Source organism: Conger conger, chromosome 17 (assembly GCF_963514075.1).
Source record: "Conger conger chromosome 17, fConCon1.1, whole genome shotgun sequence".
Lineage (NCBI taxonomy): Eukaryota > Metazoa > Chordata > Actinopteri > Anguilliformes > Congridae > Conger > Conger conger.
This window is the reverse complement of record NC_083776.1, coordinates 38,196,413-38,217,193: the sequence shown is the minus strand read 5'-3', so window position 1 is coordinate 38,217,193 and position 20,781 is coordinate 38,196,413.

The following is a 20,781-nucleotide window of genomic DNA, read 5'->3' as shown; positions in this document are numbered from 1 at the left end:
GAAGGAGAGAGAGCAAGGGAGAGCGAGAGAGAGAAAGACAGTGCAAGGGAGAGAGAGGAGGGAGAGCGAGAGAGAGACAGTGTGAGGGAGAGAGAGGAGGGAGAGCGAGAGAGAGACAGTGTGAGGGAGAGAGAGGAGGGAGAGCGAGAGAGAGACAGTGTGAGGGAGAGAGAGGAGAGAGAGCGAGAGAGAGACAGTGTGAGGGAGAGAGAGGAGAGAGAGTGAGAGAGAGACAGTGTGAGGGAGAGAGAGGAGGGAGAGCGAGAGAGAGAGACAGTGTGAGGGAGAGAGAGGAGGGAGAGCGAGAGAGAGAGACAGTGTGAGGGAGAGAGAGGAGGGAGAGCGAGAGAGAGAGACAGTGCGAGGGAGAGAGAGGACGGAGAGCGAGAGAGAGACAGTGTGAGGGAGAGAGAGGAGGGAGAGAGATAGAGACAGTGTGAGAGGTGGGAGAGAGGAGGGAGAGCGAGAGAGAGAGCGAGGGAGAGAGGTTGCTTTGTATGCTTTTTTAAATGTAATCTACGCATATTAAAAGACTTGAAGTATATTTATAGATTTTAGTTTTATTTAAGTGTTGCATGTTCTATATTAATTAACATTCATGTGAGTTGCTGTGTCTACTGGCACAACAAGTATATTATAGTCTTTGATGGAATTGCGTATATCCAATATCAAGAGAAGACTTTATTTAAAATGTAAACTTTTTAAATGTAATAAAGCATCAGCTAGTAGTGCCGTTGAGCCCGTTGAGAAATGCTCTAACACAACCGAACTAAACAGCACTGAAATGCTCTAACACAGCCGAACTAAACAGCGCTGAAATGCTCTAACACAACCGAACTAAACAGCGCTGAAATGCTCTAACACAGCCGAGCTAAACAGCGCTGAAATACTCTAACACAGCCAAGCTAAACAGCGCTGAAATGTTTTGGCTGTCTGCATGCCGTATGCACTGTCATGTATATTATTTTACGGATTTGCTGACATGTAAACACATTTCATAAATACGTTTTATTTGGTTAATCTGCTTAGAGTACTCTTCATACAATCACATGGTAATTTTTTCCTGCTAGTAGTAATGGGCGAAAGATTCATCCATCATGAAGTAGAGCTGTTTGTTTGTTTCTGGTGTCAGTTAGTGAGACACTTAACATTTCAATGTTTAAGAATTCCCCAGACATTATTCTATTCCCATTATAGCAGCAAGTTATCTGCAGTTATTTCAATTATCTGTATGAATATGTTAATTAGGATTAATTTTATACGGCAGAATCTAAAATAAACAACAATAGTCAGAAAAAGGAGCTATGACTGGGCGCAACTGTGAAATATGAAAAAAATGATTTGCAGCTCCCAGATGGAAAAAAATAAAATAATAAACAGGCCTGCTACTGCATGTACTCTGTATACACTAAAAGTTAATTAACAAACTGTTAATTGAATACAAGGTCTATAATTGTTGTATTACCAGCATAAACATAATTTTCCTCAAATATTATTAATACGTTTTTTTTGTTGCACCTATTAGAGATTCTTGTCTCCAAGTTAATTTCATTATGCTAATGAGCTCTCATCCTCACAGAACCTAGGCTTTGATCCATGTTAATTGTCGTGATCTTCAAAGACAAAGTCGCCACTTACTTTAAATGAATTTTACATTTTTTAAGGAATCGTATGGAAATGAAGGGGGAAGTAATTAAATTTTTATGAAGTGTCTCTGTGTTTTTAAACCGGGGAAGTCAATGGTACTGGCTGGATCTCGTTTCAACATTTAACCGGGGAAAGCTGAGAAGAGAGCAGGATAAAAAAAAATGTTCAGATGCGAAAGATTAAAGAAACTGTGAATCCAAGACTTAATTTGTACTGATAAACTTTAGTGTTTAATATGCACTTTTGTGTTCTCGGCATGAAATCGCTGCAATGGGGGCGGCAAAGAAAAGAAGAAAAAAGAGAAAAAAAACTTCCATCTCCCAGCTCTCCCCCTTTCTCCCTGGCCGTGCCTTTGCATTTCCTGTCTGCTTCTCTCATGGAAGATGGTCCTGATAACATCTAAACCTTCAGAGGAGTGAGGAGTCAGCTCTAGGACAAAGAGGCTTCAGTGTCGGCTGAGAAAAACCCACCCACACTTTGCCCCACGTTATTAAAAACAGCCAGAGCTGCAAATCATAAACTGGAGCTAGTGTTAGGTTAGCCTGGGGGTGAGAAAGTGATCAAAAACTAGCAATATTCCATTGAATATGTCTATGTATTTTAACAAGAACAACAACAACTGAAAAAAAGAACACATTCAAAATGGCGGCGGGCTACACTTCAGCACAGTCTGGTGAGAGAGGAATGGGGGTGGAGTTTGGACTGTGATGTCACAATGGCCGAGTGAGTGTGCTGCCCCTTGACCTTCACCGACAGGTAATAAGTAAGAAAGAGGTACAATATTATTTCATTTGTATTTATGCAGTCTAGGGTGTCTTCTGAGAAAGACTGCACTTATCGCAGAGGGATGGGTGGTACTCAGTTTAACTGACATTAATACCGATTCATAGGTCTTCAGGAAAAATATCTCCATATACAGTAAGACTGTTTATCACTGTGGAATTCTGCCTTTTTATGTTGTCTGGACAGTGCACATTAAACAATAGGGGTGACTACATGGCCGGAATCTTGTATCTGCACAGCATGCAAATTATATGCACTCAGAAAATAGGTAAGTGGTTTGCATTTTCCTTCAAAATCCCAATCTATGATGTAAAACAGAACACAATGCTCAGACATGGTCTATATCTTGCTTTCTGTTCCCTAATAGTTGAACCCTTAAGCATTTTTTAGCATAAACCCAGGGCATTAAACTGTTATATGAAGTAAACATTTTTGCTCACTGAAACCTAAACCTGGGAACAGTTTTTCTATTTCATTAAGGTCCTGTAAAGTACTCGCCATGGAATGCAACCATCTGAACGGTTAATTGACCCCGACTGGTTAACCCTTATTTGCTATAGGGTTGCCTGACTCATTTCCTTATCTCCCTAATTTTACCATTTGTCCAATTACTCAAAATGGCAATTTTATACTATCAGATAAGACGTCATGAACAGGACGTCTGCTAACTCTTGGCTGGAATTCCACCAGTATGATTCAACTTAAAAAAAAAAAAAACTGTCTGCTCTGATTGTTTCCCTCCATTTTGTCTTTGTTTATTTGTTATGTCTACCTGAAAGCCATGAACCTCACTCACCTTCCTCAGAGGTCAGAGTGTGGGCAGTGTCTGTTATTACATGTGTAACACCGAAAGCGCCAAACAGTCCCTTGCCAGTTAAACCTTAACCCTCTCTACACGAACAAGTGGCCTACTAATAACAGTTTATTCCATTTGCCAGTTGAACCTTTTATTTATTTATTTATTTGTTTGTTATTTTTGCCATTCCTGCATACTGGTCTCCCATAATGCCCTGTTGTTTACATGCCCTTTTTCATTTGGCCTTCGCTGGAATATCGCATAGGTGAACGGGGGCAGATTGTGCTTACCTTTTAAGTCCGGCATTAAATAAAAAAGCCTCTTATGTACTAAAATGAAAATCCTTTCTGTCTGTTTGAGTGCTTGGGCGGCCAGCCGAATGTGTTCAGGTAGCAGAGTACACGCAAACACCCCACAGACCAGCCTGAAAAATCATACAGCACCTTTTACATCAGTGCTGCTTGTACGCGTTTGGTAGCATGCGCAGTAATTAATTAAAAAGATAAACGACACGCCTGTGTTTTATTACAATGGAGTGGTAATTCTGCTGGTTTTTGTGGCTTTTCAGAGGGAAAGGGAGCTCTTGGTTTCTAAACATAAAAGATGGGAAGGTAACGTTTGAGGATAAGCTGTCCATAATTCCCCTGCTCATTCCTTTTTTTCCCCCCCTCACTGAGATATGACTACAAATGATGCCTGTTGTGACAGCTGAAATGGTCAGCCTTTGTGGGGAGGGTAAAGATGTTTAACTGGTTTTCGCTCAAACCTTCTCTAGAAGGTTCCGCCTTCCTCCAAGGGATACTGCCCAAATGGTGGAATAGAAGTCCACTAAATGTGTGCTTGTTTGGAAACAACAGAGTACCGTGTCAATTCGACAGAGGCTTTAAAAGCAAAGCTGTGGCATTAAATGCACACATTAAGTAAATCATAATACGGTTTAGTGCTGGATACCCACATAAGCCTGTAACAGATGTGTCTGGGTGTTTTGCCCTTGTTTGTTTTATTTCAGTGACATAAATATATATTTTACTGATTTAGTGCACTTTTTTAAATGGGTGTGGGTATTTACATTTGAAACCTATAGCCATTTTTTTGTACACTCGAGTGCCATGCAGAATAAACCTGAGGGATCCAAATGGCACAAGCATATAGCATTCATATAAGCAGCTTTAGCTGAGGGCACATTTATTTTTAACAATTGAAGCTTATTTTCATTTGAAGGCATGACACATTTTTGCATTTTTTGTTTGTCTGTGTATATCAATTATTATTATTATATTTTACATATTGCTATTTAGCCAAACAGACAGGGGCACTCTGTAAGGGGCAGGATTTTTACTTTGTATGAAACTCCACTGTTTCTGTACATACTACTCAGATTTTTTGGTCTAACTTAGTGCTAATGAGCTAGTGTTTAGTTTGCCACCATTACTATTTTTAGACCAATTACACCACAACAGTAAACGGTCACTTCCTGTGTTTGATAACTTTGATAACCACCTGGCACGCTCTGTAATTTCAGGGAGAGTGCACGAGTGGCAGTAAGTTCTGTACCTGTCAAAATAAACCATGTGACAGTATCAACCCATCAAGTGAAGTGGTGGACTTATTTATTGTGCTACAGAATCAGTTGAGAAACGGCAATAACATTCAAACGGAAAGAAGAATCTGTCTGGCTAGCCTGAAGCCCAGGACATGTCTGACCATGGTGAGATAAAGAGTAGCATGAGTGATGCTTTAAAAGAAGGGAATTACACAGTAATTTAACACAGGAAGTCATGTTTAGTCCCTTCCTGTATTAGAACATAACAAGAAATTTAAAAATAATCCATCAAATCATGGGCTGATATCATTACCGTGAAGGGCTCTTAGGTCCCTGAAGGACTGGTGTAATACCCTGGATGACTAACCGTCCCTTTTATGGTAGATGGGTGCCATGCCAACTGTTGTTGTTAAGCTGTGCACCCTGAAGCTGGTGTGGAGGACTTATGCACCTACAAAAAGGGGGGGGTGATCAATGAAGTCAGGAAGATTAAGTGTGGCATATTAAGATCTGAGAACGCTAAACTGATTGGATTTCAAAGAGCTTGGCTAGAGGCACAGTGAGACGCAGAGCACCAAGACAGGTGTACCTTTTCTGTATCTAGTCGCCAGGCAGTCCCTTTAGAATGACAATTAAACAGATCTGATGAAGCACATTCTTTCACTCCAAAACATTTGTTCCAAATGCTACATTTATTGCAATTTGTGCTTGCAATTTTTTGGCGACTACACACTGAAGCTGTAGTCGTCCCTGTTTGCCCCAAACACACACTGAAGCTGTAGCCCTCCCTGTTTGCCCCAAACACACACTGAAGCTGTAGTCCTCCCTGTTTGCCCCAAACACACACTGAAGCTGTAGCCCTCCCTGTTTGCCCCAAACACACACTGAAGCTGTAGTCCTCCCTGTTTGCCCCAAACACACACTGAAGCTGTAGTCCTCCCTGTTTGCCCCAAACACACACTGAAGCTGTAGTCCTCCCTGTTTGCCCCAAACTGCGAGCGCAGTTTGTGTTTGATAGCTGGCTGTTGTTTGGCTGAAGCCCTCCAAGGACATAGCATCTACTTCCTGCACTCTTATTGTGGAAGAACTCATTTTGTTGAACCGCAGAAAACGGACAGGCTATTTTTACGCTGGATGACATCCAACCTGCCTCTCTCTCTCTATCTCACACTGGATTAATTAACGTTGGCTCGCACATCATCGTTTTGCAACCTTAAAAAATGTCTGTGAGTGGACGGGAAAAAGTGGGTGAGAGTTATTGGGTGGGGGCGGGGTGGATGCGGAAAGGGGAAAACATGTTGTTCGAATTCATGTTTGGCAATCGCTTCGTAAATTCCCACAGATTTATGTCACCACACCCACACTGCAATAAACGTTTAAAATGGTCCCTGTGCTTTTCTTCCTTAGTTCGGCTGTCCCCATGAGAGCATTCGATGCAAAAAGATGTACACAAAAATCATCCAGATGTTATCTAAGAGTACAGCCTGCTTTTCATTTACTCTTTCTTTCTATCTTTCTTTCTTTCACAGTTAACACAAAACTTGCATTCCTGCGCGAAATACAAAGAGTGAAATGTATGACCTTTGCCAAGAATCGCACCACTGCAAATATGGCGTGCTATATTAATTAGGATTCAAATTGCAGGCCTTTTACATTAATGTCAATGGATCTCGGTTTTGTCAGGCCTCAAAGGTGCCTGGCAGGGCTGAGTTTTTCCATGACTGTATTGTCACAGCGTGTTAATAGAAGTAAACACATGTAGATACCGTTTTGTATGGTAATTTAGTACCAGACAGTGATGCAACATCAGTTTCTTCATTTTCACTAAGCTGTAAACCGAGTCCTGTCACTCTCATCTAGCAAATAATAGGAAAGCTGCTTAATCCAGAACATCTCTCCAAACTCTCCGTGTGAACATCGCTTCATCAAAGACATCTAAGTCGTAAGGACAGCACTGTTTGATCGCATCACGATGACAAAAATGCTATAAAATCAGATATGTATCAATATTGCACTGCCAATATTACAATTTATTTCATATTTATAATAGCACATCTGATTGTTCACTTTTGGTCGATCAGTATCAAACAATAAATGATAAATCACAGAGGCCTATTGGTATTGCTTCGACAAAACAGCAGTCTCGAGCTCTGAATCAAAACGGGAGCCGCTGAAAATAAATATGAGTCATTTGGAGCAAGAGTCACTCACAGTGTTACACTGCTGCGCTGCTGAAAGGGTATCAACTTCATCACAACACAAGATTATAAAAATAAACATTCTCATTACACATATACTGAATGAATAAATACATCAATTAATATTCATAACAATGTGTTTATTCACCAAACAGCAAAGTTCCACGCTATCTGTATCAACGCAGATTGTCTACTGTCTTTTTTACAGCTGACGTTTTCCGAGGCTGTGGAATGATTATTTTCCCTCTCTGTTTTTGGGGAGATGGGAATTAACAAGCATGGCATGCCGGCTCCACCTGACTGAACCTGCCTAGCACAGCTGCTGGATAATGCATTTCCACCCACCGCTCCTGTTAACCTAACCCTCAATTTGCTGGGATTTGAACTCTGAATTACAGCTTACTAACGGAGTTTAACAGCTGGTACAAGGGTTCCTGCTGCATTTTTAATCACATGAATTAAAGATGGCGGGAGAAGGCTGAACAGACCTCCTGGAGCACTGATACAATGTACAGGAAGTCGAGTGTAGGTGGTCTGAGGGGGATACGGACCGAGCAGGGCCTTCAGAGATGCACCATTCCCACGTAGGAGAAAACAAGCTCGACAACACCAAGAAAATAAACCTTTTTTCTGAGAAGCAGAAAAAGACACAACCTCTGTTCATGTATTACCAGTCACCCGAGCCTGCAATCAAACCTGGCCGTGAGTTCTGTTTCTGTTTTTAGCGACAGACCCAGGCCAGGTCTTTGGGAGCGGTTCCTCTCGGTTACTGACAGTGCGAATAATGACGTGCTAAAGGGCCCATTTGTTATTCTTGTCAGCGGCGGCTTGTGTTTTGCATGCGTTTGACGGGGCTCGTGGAACAGCTGAGACTCAGGTGCGCGGGGTGTCAGGAAGCAGATGTACGGTGCAGTCCCACCGCACTGATCCCTGCTAGGCCCCTCAGCAATTACCGTCCCCCTGGAAACTCTGGTACAAATTAGCCGCTGCCTCCGCTGACTGATAGCCGCTCCGGGTTCAGAGGGTTAATGGCAGGTGGACCAGGTGACCGGCTATCATCCTGGCACTTTGCCGCAATTACAGTTTGACAAGGCTGACCCTAGTCGTTTAACACGCCAAACACCCCCCCCTTCTGCCCCCACCCACCAACCCACTTTCCCAATTCTTTAAACGCGATGGCTAACATCTCCATTAGCGAAGGAATGGCCTCTCTCTTGTCCTTAATACTGGGAGTAGAGAGAGGCATTAGCAGAACTGAAGACACTCTTGCCGGGATTACTTTACGTCCTGAAGGACTGCAGTGGTCTGTGTTGTACAGAGCGTCGGCAATTAGGGACGAGACTCTCGTCTTTGTACGATGCTTTCTCACACTTTGCAGCTCTCTCCATTTCATAAGAAAAAGGGAGAAAATTGTATTTATTCCTTCCCTAACATGACTATTTAATAGGCGCAGTAGCATCCGGAGCCTGGCTGGAATCTGAATAATCTTTGTATGCAGTAATGTCTTGTGTTTACAGCCCATTATCTGTAAAAAGTCTTCCCCCCAGTTTTATTCTAATTGTGTTATCCAATATCTGCCCCTCTTTGATCACTTAATGGCACTTAAGGTGTCTTCTAGTGTTGCTCAAAATGGTGGGAATGGAGCTATGGCTGTCCAGTGACGTGAAACAGGCTAATTGCCGAGGCCTTTGTTTTGTCAGGAAGATAGGTGCCACGGGCAGAGTTGGCATGGTTTATGTAGCGCGGTGTCAGTACCTTCCCCCTGCTTAAACACATTTAAAACAGACACAGGGGCACAATGCTGTGGAGGATCTGCTGCTCTGTCATGTGTCGGGTGATGGGTGAGTTATAATCAACACAGGCCTCTCTATGGCCTCCTGTCATTACTAATGATCATGCTGTGAAAGGAGGGGGTCTGCCTCCCTGTCACAGTCAAACCTCCGCTCTCTCTTTCACTCTCTCATTCTCTCGCTCTCTCTTTCACTCATTCTCTCGCTCTCTCTTTCACTCTCTCATTCTCTCGCTCTCTCTTTCACTCTCTCATTCTCTCGCTCTCTCTTTCACTCTCATTCTCTCGCTCTCTCTTTCACTCTCATTCTCTCGCTCTCTCTTTCACTCATTCTCTCGCTCTCTCTTTCACTCTCATTCTCTCGCTCTCTCTTTCACTCTCTCATTCTCTCGCTCTCTCTTTCACTCTCTCATTCTCTCTCTCTTTCACTCTCTCATTCTCTGTCTCCCTCATTCTCTCTTTCACTCTCATTCTCTCTCCCTCATTCTCACTCTCTCTTTCACTCTCTCATTCTCTCTCTCCCTCATTCTCGCTCTCTCTTTCACTCTCTCATTCTCTCTCTCATTTTCTCTCTCTCATTCTCTCAAACAGAATATAAACATAATATAGACAAACAGCTGTGTGCAACAAGTAATGTGTAACATTGAACAATAAATGAGCATAGATGCATATTGCCAAATCATATTTACAGTATATGTACAATGAACTTAGAATAAACAGAATACAAACAGAATACAAACCAACATCTGTGATAGCAACAATTAACATTGTGTAACATTGAGCAATAATTCTGAAAAATAACTTTCTCTCTCTCCAAATTCAAATTCAAAATGCTTTATTGGCATGAAATATATTTGTATATATTGGCAAAGTGTACACACAGAAAGGAATATGAATACAAACAACAATATTGTGTCAACAACAATTTAAACCATGTGGCAATGTCTGCATTGGGTGTCTATATAATAATAACAACAATACCAATAATAATACAGGAAAAAATAAAATTAGGGTAAATATGAATTAATTATGAATCTCTCTGTCTATCTGTCTGTCTCTCTCTCCCCTCCCTACTGCATTTATCAGACTCTGGCAGGCATACATGCATGCCTACATACACACACACACACACACACACACACACGTGTGCCTACATATACACATGCACACACACACACATGCATGCCTACATACACACACACACACACACACACACACACACGTGTGCCTACATATACACACACACACACACACACACATGCATGCCTACATATACACACACACACACACGTGCCTACATACACACACACACACACACACACACGTGTGCCTACATATACACACGCGCACACACACACATGCATGCCTACATATACACACACACACACACGTGTGCCTACATATACACACACACACACATGCATGCCTACATATACACACACACACACGTGTGCCTACATATACACAAACACACACACATGCGTGCCTACATACACACATGCACACACACACATGCGTGCCTACGTAAACACACACATGCGTGCCTACGTACACACACATGCATACCTATGTACACAAACACACACACACACACGCCTCGGTTTAAAGAAGGTCTCATCTCGGCCCAGAAATCCTATTGGCCTGTTTATTGTTGTCCTGGTTACTAATGAGCAGAATTTAGTCCGGTAGAATGGCAGTGAGTGACAGCTCCACCCTCTCTCTCTCTCTCTGTAATGTGATTGCTTCGGGGGTAAGAAAGCCTTTGAGAAGGCCCTCTTTGGCCAAAGGGCCGTCAGCAGGAAGGAGAATTCCCTGGTCAGCACACAGCCAGGAAAGGTAACGTACCTAAGCCCCGGGCCTGCGTCCTAATTACTGTAACCCTCCCCCCACACACACACACACACACACACACACACACGCACACACACGCACACGCACACACAAACGCGCACACGCACACGCACACAAACACGCATGCGCACGCGCACACGCACACGCACGCACACACACACAGGCCTGCGGTCAGAGTGGGCAGAGACACGTCCGTCTGGGTGGTCAGGTGGCACGGTGCAGTGCACCCCCCCCCCCCGGAGAGAGGGAACCGACGCGTGCATACTGTACATGAACTTTGGATAAATAAATAAACAGGGGGAAGGGCTGGCGGATAATTGAAACCCAGCACGGGAGGGAAGGGAGAGGGGGAACGCGGCCGATTTCTCCGGGGAGTCGCGGCAGGCGGGAGGTGGCAGGTATGATTAAAACCACGGTGATTTATGGGAAGGTAAGCCTCCGCCGTCACGCTAGCCGTGTGCATTAGCATCTCGCGCCCCTCTCATCTTTGTTTTCGCTGCTGCAGACGAGCGCGTTGGAAACACAGTGCTTCAGCAGCTCCCTCCCCTTTGGTTCGGTTACGGGACGCACCGTGGGCGGGAAGCCAGCCCCTCTCTCTGGAGGACAGCCCCTCTCTCTGGAGGACAGCCCCTCTCTCTGGAGGACAGCCCCTCTCTCTGAAGGACAGCCCCTCTCTCTGGAGGACAGCCCCTCTCTCTGGAGGACAGCCCCTCTCTCTGGAGCGACATTCCTCGGCCTTCCGCTCCTCCATCCAACAACAAGCCTGTGTCTCACTGTACAGTGTGTCCAATAAGCCTGTGTCTCACTGTACAGTGTGTCCAAACACCTGTCTCACTGTACAGTGTGTCCAATATGCCTGTGTCTCACTGTACAGTGTGTCCAATAAGCCTGTGTCTCACTGTACAGTGTGTCCAATATGCCTGTGTCTCACTGTACAGTGTGTCCAATAAGCCTGTGTCTCACTGTACAGTGTGTCCAACAATCCTTTGTCTCACTGTACAGTGTGTTCAATAACCTTTGTGAGATTGTGCAGTGTGGGAATCAACCTGTATCACACTACAATCTGGCTAATACACCTGTGTCTCACTGTACAGTGTGTCCAATAAGCCTGTGTCTCACTGTACAGTGAGGCCAATAAGCCTGTGTCTCACTGTACAGTGTGTCCAATAAGCCTGTGTCTCACTGTACAGTGTGGCCAATAAGCCTGTGTCTCACTGTACAGTGTGTCCAATAAGCCTGTGTCTCACTGTACAGTGTGTCCAATAAGCCTGTGTCTCACTGTACAGTGTGGCCAATAAGCCTGTGTCTAACTGTACAGTGTGTCCAATAAGCCTGTGTCTCACTGTACAGTGTGTCCAATAAGCCTGTGTCTCACTGTACAGTGTGTCCAATAAGCCTGTGTCTCACTGTACAGTGTGGCCAATAAGCCTGTGTCTCACTGCACAGTGTGTCCAATAAGCCTGTGTCTCACTGTACAGTGTGTCCAATAAGCCTGTGTCTCACTGCACAGTGTGTCCAATAAGCCTGTGTCTCACTGTACAGTGTGTCCAATAAGCCTGTGTCTCACTGTACAGTGTGTCCAATAAGCCTGGGTCATACCGTGCAACATTCTGTATCAGCAATAAGCACACCAGCAAAAGCAGCCATGCAAATAATTCAACAAGACATATAAGCGACTCTGCCTGCTAGTAGTCAATAGCAAAACGAATATATCAATACTGAAAACCAATACCAATTAGTTGTCTTTAACCAAATACGAGCGTCAGCTATAATGTAGGCCTACACTATATGCACTTTTTAACGAGGAATGAAATCTAACATGAGTCTGTTGGCCCACGTTAAAGGGAAAAGCACAGTAATGAACAGGAGTCATAGATTGCCTGCAAAGTACACTGCTTGTCCTGCAATAATGTGGTTGTTTTTGATAAGCTGGGTGCTTGTATTGCATACAGTAGAGAGGCCATTGATCAGAAACACCGCTGAGAAGTACATGGTATCCTATCATCGCAACATGACAAAACCAGCCAATGTCCAGAAGAAAAGGCAACACGTCATGGTTCTTACAGTTCTGGAAAAGAAGTACACAGAGATGTACATGTGTACACACGGCTACACACAATCCGGTTCGGAATCAAGAGGATTCCTCGGGGGTAAAATTGATCAGCGGTGCACAATTAAGAGGGAAAAACAACATTAAGCAGAATGGAGGTTAATGCTGAGAATCTGTTGAATCGGAATAAAAAAGCATCTTACGACAGAACAAGAAGAGCTGCTGTCTCAGACAGCTGTAAGCCAAGCAGAGAACATAGCATGTACAACTGTTAAACGCCTGGTTACAGTGTGAAATAAATCAATTCAGATAAAGAATGTTAGAGGTTGAATGCGACTCTAGAAGAAAAACATTTGTCACGCCTCCGAGGTAATCTACACGTGTTTGAGAACACCTTTTTTCCTGGATAAGCCATGTATTCATGTATGTTTGTGCTTGAACATGAATGCTATTGCAGTGCAATATATTGTACCAACAGAGATGGCTTGAGGTTTGGGTGCTGTAAGCTCTCTCAAGGCTTTTAATTGCTCTAAACAAGGATTTTGTGGCCCCCCAAAGTGCTCCAGCACCCACCACCAATGGAATGGCTCCTGAAACATGGGACGGTTTTGGCCCTAAACAGCGAGCTCATCGTTCATCGCTCATGGCCAGTTTGTGCATATTGAATTTCAGTACTGATACTCTGACACTGATATGTGCTCTTGAGAGTGAAGATGATGGTCACGGTTAGTCAACAAACAGACCCAGACCACAAAAGGTGGCAAATGCAAAATGACCATTCATGGACTGCCGGTGAGACATCTCCATTTCTTCATATCGAGTCCACACCTCATCTGCTCTCTGACAAAGAGGTATTCAGAAGAGTGGATGAGCTCCAAACATGCACTTTAAGTACCATATGCAATCCTGGCATTATTGCACCTACAGTGCCTTGCATTTCTGCAACGGTGTTGCTGCAGTTACTTACTAAAAGATATGGGCTCTTTAGCTGTTTGTTTGGCCCATGTAGAGCAGTACTGCACAGCCATGCGATACGAGAGCGATAAATACATAAATAAATGGAGAAATAAATAAATACCAGATTAACCATCAGCACTTCAAAATATGTATTGAATGGTGTACTCAAAAGACTGCAAAAATTATATTTATATGGGCAGTGTTAGGGTCAATCTGCTTTTATGTAATAACACGGTTTCAAATCTCAAGTAAAACACTGTAGCGATGGCAGAAGAGAAAAGGCAAACTTCCAGCCCCCGGTTCTGATTTCAAATGCCAAGGCAGGCTCAGGTGGCAGATATTAACCTGAAAAATAGATGCAGCAGTTTTCCCATAAAATGTCAGAGCGTATTGGAGTAATTGAATTCCAGGCCATCATACCTACCTCGGTAAGAGCTTTATGGAGATTAATTACTCTTAAGACCTCGCTCACGTGGCGCCAAGATAGTGGCTCATTTGCCAGGGTGGCGGCCCGACCGCAACTTTAACGCTACGGAAGGGAAGCGGTCCAAACAAAGAAACCCTACCATCTGATTTCATCTCCCGCATTGTTGTGTGGCTCTTAATTAATTTCAGTGAGATTATCTTTACCCAGGTTTTTCCGCTGTTCTGTATATATAGCGAAAACAAAGATAAGGGACCCCGTGCCCTCAGGTAGAGTGGAAATCCTGTGCTCCAGATGTACAACTCCATGAAAGCAACATGATCACAGGGGGATTTCAGAGCTAATGTTCTTCAAGCATTGTGTTAAGAGTTTATTTTCACAACAGCGAGTGGAGGTGATGCTTCAGACTGCAATTAGCGGAGAAGCCATGAAAGCACGTAATCTGAGAAAGGCATGGAGCTCTACTGCTCTTTTCTGTGTTCTTTTCTTCTGCTCATAGTCGTGATAGGCAGTATGAACCTTGACGAAAAAAAAAAAAAACTTTGACAGGAGGAGGAGGGAACAAAGTTAATTGCCTTTGCTTTTAACAAGGTTGTTCTCCAGAGGTAAGAGATCTATATATACTGGGTAGATTTTAGCACTACTGTCATAATGCCCCTCTCTTCACGGGAGCACTTTTAAGTGCTAAAACAGCAAACACCTTTACACTCATTATAAATTACTACAACCACTTAGTTTCACCTTTTATTCAGGGGAAAAGCCTGCCGGCTTTTTTTTTTTCTTTTTCTTTTTTTTTTTTTTGCGGGTGTCACCCGAACAGAACTGTATCACATAAAACAGAAAGTGCTGCATTAAAGCAGCGCTTTAGAAAAAGAAAGGAAACACAAACGTGCTGTTGAGGTGCTCTCGGCAAGGCTCTGGAAAAGCCCTTTAATGCTGTACGAAGAAAAATAAATAATACAACTCAAAGAATAAAACTCAGAGAGTATTTCAGCTTCACATCAAACAACAGACAGTAAAGAGACGGTAATGCACTCTCCAAATAAACGGTGACGATAGGTAAAGCAATTTCATTACAAAATCATTAGAGGATCATCGTTAGAGGATTGCACTCTTAGAAATAAAGGCACAAAAAGTGCTTAAAAGGTACAAATGCTTGTCACTGGGGTGGTAGCCTATAGATCCCTAAAATTGTACCCCTAGCCAGCAATGTGTAATGAATTGGTACCTTTTTTGCTTGGAAAACATACTAGTTTGTACACACAGAGAACACATTACTTACAGGGTACATTTGGGATATTTGGTCCTTGAAGAAAATGTCCCTCTGTCGCTTTATGTGAGTGTGTGAGCAGGGACACTACACCCTAGTGCCCCATAGATAGCAGTGGCAGAAAACGTACCCTCCCAGTCAATACAGCGCAGCGGTGTGCTGGGACAAAGCATCCTGTTACTAACTCCCCCGTCGCATCAGATACATTTCATATGGCATGGGCCGTATTGACACACCTCATGTGCTTTATGAGATGTCAGCTGGTCACGTTCGAAAGGCCCGAAGTGCAGATTTTATTAACTCTTTCCGTCTAGGTGTCCGGGAGAGTCAATGAATAAATGAATGAGCAAAGAGGTGTGTTCTACAAAACAGAAAAGACACACGTTCACATACACATTTTGACACCATTCTATGAATTACAAATTAATGTTTGCTTTGGGTAAGACTGGCCCTGGATTAAGAGAACGACAGCAGGATCTAGGCAACAATGTACACATATGCAAACCACGGACGTCATCGCACCAGCTCACTCGCGCTGCTACAAGTCCAGTCCTGGGGATCCACCCTGCAGTCACGTGCTTTTCCATGTCACAGTCATCACATGTCATTTGGCTGATGCTTTTATCCAAAGCGACTTACAGTTGATTAGACTAAGCCGGAGACTATCGTCCCCTGGAGCAATGCAGGGTTAAGGGCCTTGCTCAAGGGCCCAACGGCTGTGCGGATCTTATTGTGGCTACACCGGGGATCGAACCACCGACCTTGCGGGTCCCAGTCATGTACCTTAACCACTACAAACCACTGTGCACTTAACCATGAACATGGGGATTCGGGTGTGAACACACTTTAAATCACAATCACAGGTATTTATATCTTCTCAGAGTCTCAGATATAATAGGACCTGAAGACCAAGGAGAGCAGATGAAGCAGACAGAGCTCTGGAGCATCGCACAGCTTGAAAAAGACAGGTTTCCTTATACAATCGATACCGGGCCCCTGGGGTACGCCAGAGAGCCGTATGCACAACAACACAGCGTCTCACGTTGACTCCTGTGTGACTCCATATGCATGAGGACCTGGCGCTAAAGTTAATCACCCCTCCCCCCACACACCTTCCATCCCCACATCCGCCGTCTCAAATGTCACACCACCTGGGATACCCAGCTGTCAGGCTGCAGCGGGAGTGTCCTGGCCTGGGCCCGCACACGGCCCGTGGCCCGCGGGGCGGCTGACACTCCAGGGCCACGAGGTGCTCGGGTGATGTGCCAGGGCCCGGTTCTGACAGCGCCGCTAATCAATGCCACGCTACTCCTGCACATATGAAATATTGAACAGGCCCGCGCATGCAGATTCTCACACACTCGCACACACGGAAGGCACGCACCGTCAAACTAATATCACAGGGAGAGGAATCCTGCAGAGATTCACATTTTTATGCCGTAAATCTTCGTCTTCTGTAAAAAAATAAGACCGGGAAACACTCACCAAGGCGGTTGAGGGAAAGCAGGTACAGACAGCACCCTTGGCTCTGTCTTCACCTTGATGTTTGAGAAGACTGCGGAGAACGTTCGAGGAGGCGAAACAAGTGGAGGCTGTTTCGATCAATCAATGGCCAGACAAAGATGCATCTGGATCCATACAAATCCAGATAGCAGCATTTTGCATCTACACACAAGCATTGATTGTGAGCCCCGTTATCAATATACGATAAAAAATAAGCGGAGATATGCCATCCAGCATTTGTCTCTTTTCACAGATGCCTTCCACGACTCCCCCATCGAAATTCTAAAGATGCCGCCCTTGTGTTTCCCGGGCAGAAGCGGAAATCAAACATCGCCGCCGTTATTATGGGCAGAACCGAGCCTTTTGCAAAACACTGACTCAGTCTGCTATAAATAAGCCTGGGGCTTGGCCCGTTCCGCGGGAGAGGGAGAAGCCGAAAGGTACCAATCAATATTGAAACACAGAAATTAAGCGTTTAAAGCAGTAATTACGGAGTAGGCATATTTTCACACCTGTACGGTGCTGAGCCTTGCCAGCGACTCACATCTGCCCCAGTACACCTGCCAACCACCTGGTATTCCTTCAATACCGCCTGATTGCATGCAGCGACAGGCTCCTTTCAGCTTCTTAGCCTTTTTTCTCGCTGCATTATTTCCTATTTATTTGTATCTGGTGGTTCCAATGCAGGTGCTTTCCAGTAATACACAGGAACGGCACGCACGAGCGGGTCTTTTATGCCGGAGGATTACAGTCGGGACGTCTTTAAATATGGATGTGTGCCTCTACTCTCTCCTCCCTGGGCTCCTCGACACGGCCCTGCCAGCATCATTTGCATACCTAATTTTTAACCCAGAAAAGAACGATTAAAGATGAATAAATACAATCCGTTTCCACTCATGCAAATGTCTTTCTCTCTCTCTCTCTCGATTTGGTGGCATGGTTTGTTTTCTTTTGTATCTGGTAGTGTCGCATGCACTTACATATGTACAGTTTCCTTTGCCTAAAGGTTATGTGCGTTAAAGCATAAATAAGACAAAGGGTGGGGGTAATTCCTCCCAAAAAAATGTTTAATTATGAGACTGACTTAACCTGCCGTATCATCAGAAAGGCTTTCTATCACATATTGGTAATCTTCAGTCCATTCAGAGGACCTTTTCTGCTTTATACGCAGTGCTGCCACTAACACAATGGACACCCACAGCAGTTTACGGAGGTTACCGTCCTGGTCCGCAAATTCAGTCAGATTTCACACCTCATGAGTATATTCAGAGACAAGGTTGCCAGAGTCTTACACTCTAAATGCAGCAATTGTATTTTAGTGCATGACAATATGTAGTGGCTATCGCTCTATTGCGATATTCTAATTTGTGTTTATGAAATATCCAGAGAAAGTTATGCGTTTGGTCATTGGACCTTAGCATTACTGCATGCTATTTTGGGCATTCTGACAGAGAGTGTACAAACTATGGGAGTTGATAACTGCCAATCAGCTCTTACTAGGTCCCAGTGAAATTCATAAGGGCTTGATTTGATTGCCACACGTATATGTCCCCGCTTTTCTATAATTTCTTCAGAAAATCAGGTGTAAAGTTTGTGCTAATAAAGATCAGAAAGAAAATGTAAAAAGGCCAAAGACATGAGTTTCTGTAAAGATTGGGCAGCACAAAACAGGCCAAAACCATACACATTCATCATGCATATAAACATACATGGAATTTCTGGAACCAGCTGTAATAAAAATGAAGTCACATTTGAATCACAGACAACATAACATAAATGCGGTAAACCTGACACACTCCAGCTCACTTCTGTTCATTCTGACGTGACAGACGTCTGCAGAAACCTGACCCCTCCTCATTCTGTAGGTATCTGTGATCAGAGCAGGGTTCAGTTACCTCGTGTAACCTCTTAGAGGGTCCATATCTATAACTCATTCATACGGCTTTCACTAAAATTCCCTTCTTCTGTCATTTCCTTTTTCTCATTTTTTCCTCTCTCCATCCCCTCCGTTTAAGAGGGACACATTTGTATTACAAGCACCAGTTTCTACACTAAAACTAATTTAGTCGTTTTTATGTTGGACGAAAAACACAACCAAATCATTTAAAATGAACTTATGCATCAAAATACATTCATTTTTTGTTCTGTAAAAGCCGAATAAACCACAATCAATAATGAACTAGTCGGGGGGAGTCGTCTCTGCTGTGCCATGTTCCAGCATACTAATTTTCAAATTCCCTGACTTTTCCCGGGAACTAATGGGATCATTCTCATTCTGTTACAGTGATTCAACAGTTACCAAATCACCATCTGGGTTTTTGTTAACCTGAGTCAGATGTGAGTTCTGTTATTGCAAGGTAGAGCAGCTTGTTTAATGATTCTTAATCTTTTCTTTAATTAAATCGTGCAGCCAACCTGAAAAATCTATCTTAATGCAAATGAGGAACTCCTTTTTTGGCATTTGCGTACCGTAATGCACTAATAAGGTTAATTTAATAAAAATCTGTTCCAGTTTTTAGAGATAATTGTATGTTTTCTTGATCTCTTTCTATTTGTTGAATTTGCAGAGCCAAAATAGTGAGCTGCAAAATTCTGTCGCTGTAGGTTGCACTTCTGGTGAAGACCTGCAGAAAATTGTGGAATTTATATTGGATTGAGAGTGTTTCTGCTCCAGTGAAGTCTCCATATTTAGCAATTTTAGGAATAAACAAATAAACAAACATTACAAAATGGCCATTTTTTAACCCTTTATGGAAGAGCAGAAAAATAAATCCGGTTCATATTGTACATAATATCAGGCCAAAAGAAACGTGCAAAGCGGTGAAAGACACAGACAATGGCTTCCGATGTTCTTTAATATTGGAGTCATATCTCCCAGCAGAATGAACTGCTGCAGCTTCAGACACGATTATATTTTACCCCAAACAAATATGATAAATACACTGCTTATTTTATATTATTTGTATGAATTATTAATTTTTTCATGGCTAAGGTGACAAATACTGTGAAAACATTGAATTATTAATTTCACATGCCCTGTCACTGATAAGGTATGCAGAAAAATAAGACTTTAGTTCCTTTGGCTTAACTCACATTAATGCAGGTATTACAGGGGCTTTGGAAACATAATCACATGACTGAAAATCTACCTTTTCATTATGAGTATCCTGTGTGTGTGTGTGTGCATGGGTGTGTGCGTGTGTGTGTGTGTGTGTGTGCATGTGTGGGTGCGTGTATGTGCTTATGTGCGTGTGTGTATGTGTGTGTGTGCGTGTGTGTGTGGGATTCTCAGTACAGTGGCTTCAAAAGCCTCAGTAATAGCTGTAACACACCTTTGTACCACTGCATTTGCATGTTAAAAGAATAATTGCATTTGGTTAATAAGTAGCTGTTTTTACACATTCTCATACATACACATTAGAGAATAGGGATGATGTTTACAATCAAGCTCATCATAAATACCTATGTAAATACCTACTGCTTCTGCAGAGACATCTGGATGTTGACATGAGTGTTGACAACATCTAACTGTTATCCTCACATCTCCAGAACACCAGTGTTGTCCTGATATCTGCAGAATACCAGTGTTGTCCTGATATCTGCAGAATACCATTGTTGTCATGATATCTCCAGAACACTAGTGTTGTCCTGATATCTCCAGAATACCAGTGTTGTCATGATATCTCCAGAACACTAGTGTTGTCCTGATATCTCCAGAATACCAGTGTTGTCATGATATCTCCAGAATACCAGTGTTGTCATGATATCTCCAGAATACCAGTGTTGTCCTTATATTTCCAGAACACCAGTGTTGTCCTGATATCTCCAGAACGGTAGTGCTGTTCTGATATCTCCAGAACAGAAATGTTGAAATGTGGAAATGTTGGGGATGTGAATAGAGGACCCTTGCATAGGCATCGATGAACAAGATGGGTTCCAGGTACAAATTTTCCAGTAAATGCTATCATCA